This window comes from Antedon mediterranea, chromosome 2 (assembly GCF_964355755.1).
Source record: "Antedon mediterranea chromosome 2, ecAntMedi1.1, whole genome shotgun sequence".
NCBI classification, from domain to species: Eukaryota; Metazoa; Echinodermata; class Crinoidea; order Comatulida; family Antedonidae; genus Antedon; species Antedon mediterranea.
In genome coordinates, this window is record NC_092671.1 from 28,249,070 (window position 1) to 28,251,569 (window position 2,500).

Sequence of the window (2,500 nt, forward strand, 5' to 3'; positions counted from 1 at the left end):
TGGCTTGGCTTGGCTAGGCTAGGCTAGGCTAGGCTAGGCCCGGCCAGGCTGGGCTAGGCTAGGCTAGGCTAGGCTAGGCTAGGCTAGGACCGGTCGCGCGATATGATTTTTTTTTTCTTCAATATTATGACGCACACGCGCGCACACCTCTTTTGAAGGTCCTCGAAATGTAACCTTGTCTACGCCGCCGGTTAGCCGGTGATAATGTGTAGTTTGATGATGATTTTTTTAGTTGCCATTTTTTCCGTCCTCCGTTGCTAACCGATATAGACTGAGCGTAAGCTTGGCTTGGCTTGGCTAGGCTAGGCTAGGCTAGGCTAGGCTAGGCTAGGCCCGGCCCGGCCCGGCTGGGCTAGGCTAGGCTAGGCTAGGCTAGGCTAGGCTAGGCCCGGTCGCGCGATATGATTTTTTTTCCCTTCAATATTATGACGCACACGCGCGCACACCTCTTTTGAAGGTCCTCGAAATGTAACCTTGTCTACGCCGCCGGTTAGCCGGTGATAGTGTGTAGTTTGATGATGATTTTTTTAGTTGCCATTTTTTCCGTCCTCCGTTGCTAACCGATATAGACTGAGCGTAAGCTTGGCTTGGCTTGGCTAGGCTAGGCTAGGCTAGGCCCGGCCCGGCCCGGCCCGACCCGACCCGGCCGGGCTGGGCTGGGCTGGGCTAGGCTAGGCTAGGCTAGGCTAGGCTAGGCTAGGCTAGGCTAGGCCCGACCCGACCCGGCCCGGCTAGGCTAGGCTCGGCTAGGCTAGGCCGCGCGATTAAAATTTTTTTCTTCTTCAGTTTGATGACGCACACGCGCGCACACCACTTTTGAAGGTCCTCGAAATGTAACCTCGTCTACGCCGCCGGTTAGCCGGTGATAATGTGTAGTTTGATGATGATTTTTTTAGTTGCCATTTTTTCCGTCCTCCGTTGCTAACCGATATAGACTGAGCGTAAGCTTGGCTTGGCTTGGCTAGGCTAGGCTAGGCTAGGCTAGGCCCGGCCCGGCCCGGCCCGACCCGACCCGACCCGGCCCGGCTGGGCTAGGCTAGGCTAGGCTAGGCTAGGCTAGGACCGGTCGCGCGATATGATTTTTTTTTTTTCTTCAATATTATGACGCACACGCGCGCACACCTCTTTTGAAGGTCCTCGAAATGTAACCTTGTCTACGCCGCCGGTTAGCCGGTGATAATGTGTAGTTTGATGATGATTTTTTTAGTTGCCATTTTTTCCGTCCTCCGTTGCTAACCAATATAGACTGAGCGTAAGCTTGGCTTGGCTTGGCTAGGCTAGGCTAGGCTAGGCTAGGCCCGGCCCAGCCCGGCCCGACCCGGCCCGGCCGGGCTGGGCTGGGCTTGGCTTGGCTAGGCTAGGCTAGGCTAGGCTAGGCTAGGCTAGGCCCGGCCCGGCCCGGCTGGGCTAGGCTAGGCTAGGCTAGGCTAGGCTAGGCCCGGTCGCGCGATATGATTTTTTTTCCCTTCAATATTATGACGCACACGCGCGCACACCTCTTTTGAAGGTCCTCGAAATGTAACCTTGTCTACGCCGCCGGTTAGCCGGTGATAGTGTGTAGTTTGATGATGATTTTTTTAGTTGCCATTTTTTCCGTCCTCCGTTGCTAACCGATATAGACTGAGCGTAAGCTTGGCTTGGCTTGGCTAGGCTAGGCTAGGCTAGGCCCGGCCCGGCCCGGCCCGACCCGACCCGGCCGGGCTGGGCTGGGCTGGGCTAGGCTAGGCTAGGCTAGGCTAGGCTAGGCTAGGCTAGGCTAGGCCCGACCCGACCCGGCCCGGCTAGGCTAGGCTCGGCTAGGCTAGGCCGCGCGATTAAAATTTTTTTCTTCTTCAGTTTGATGACGCACACGCGCGCACACCACTTTTGAAGGTCCTCGAAATGTAACCTCGTCTACGCCGCCGGTTAGCCGGTGATAATGTGTAGTTTGATGATGATTTTTTTAGTTGCCATTTTTTCCGTCCTCCGTTGCTAACCGATATAGACTGAGCGTAAGCTTGGCTTGGCTTGGCTAGGCTAGGCTAGGCTAGGCTAGGCCCGGCCCGGCCCGGCCCGACCCGACCCGACCCGGCCCGGCTGGGCTAGGCTAGGCTAGGCTAGGCTAGGCTAGGACCGGTCGCGCGATATGATTTTTTTTTTTTCTTCAATATTATGACGCACACGCGCGCACACCTCTTTTGAAGGTCCTCGAAATGTAACCTTGTCTACGCCGCCGGTTAGCCGGTGATAATGTGTAGTTTGATGATGATTTTTTTAGTTGCCATTTTTTCCGGCCTCCGTTGCTAACCGATATAGACTGAGCGTAAGCTTGGCTTGGCTTGGCTAGGCTAGGCTAGGCTAGGCTAGGCCCGGCCCGGCCCGGCCCGACCCGACCCGACCCGGCCGGGCTGGGCTGGGCTGGGCTAGGCTAGGCTAGGCTAGGCTAGGCTAGGCCCGGCCCGACCCGACCCGGCCCGGCTAGGCTAGGCTAGGCTAGGCTAGGCTAGGCTAGGCTAGGCTA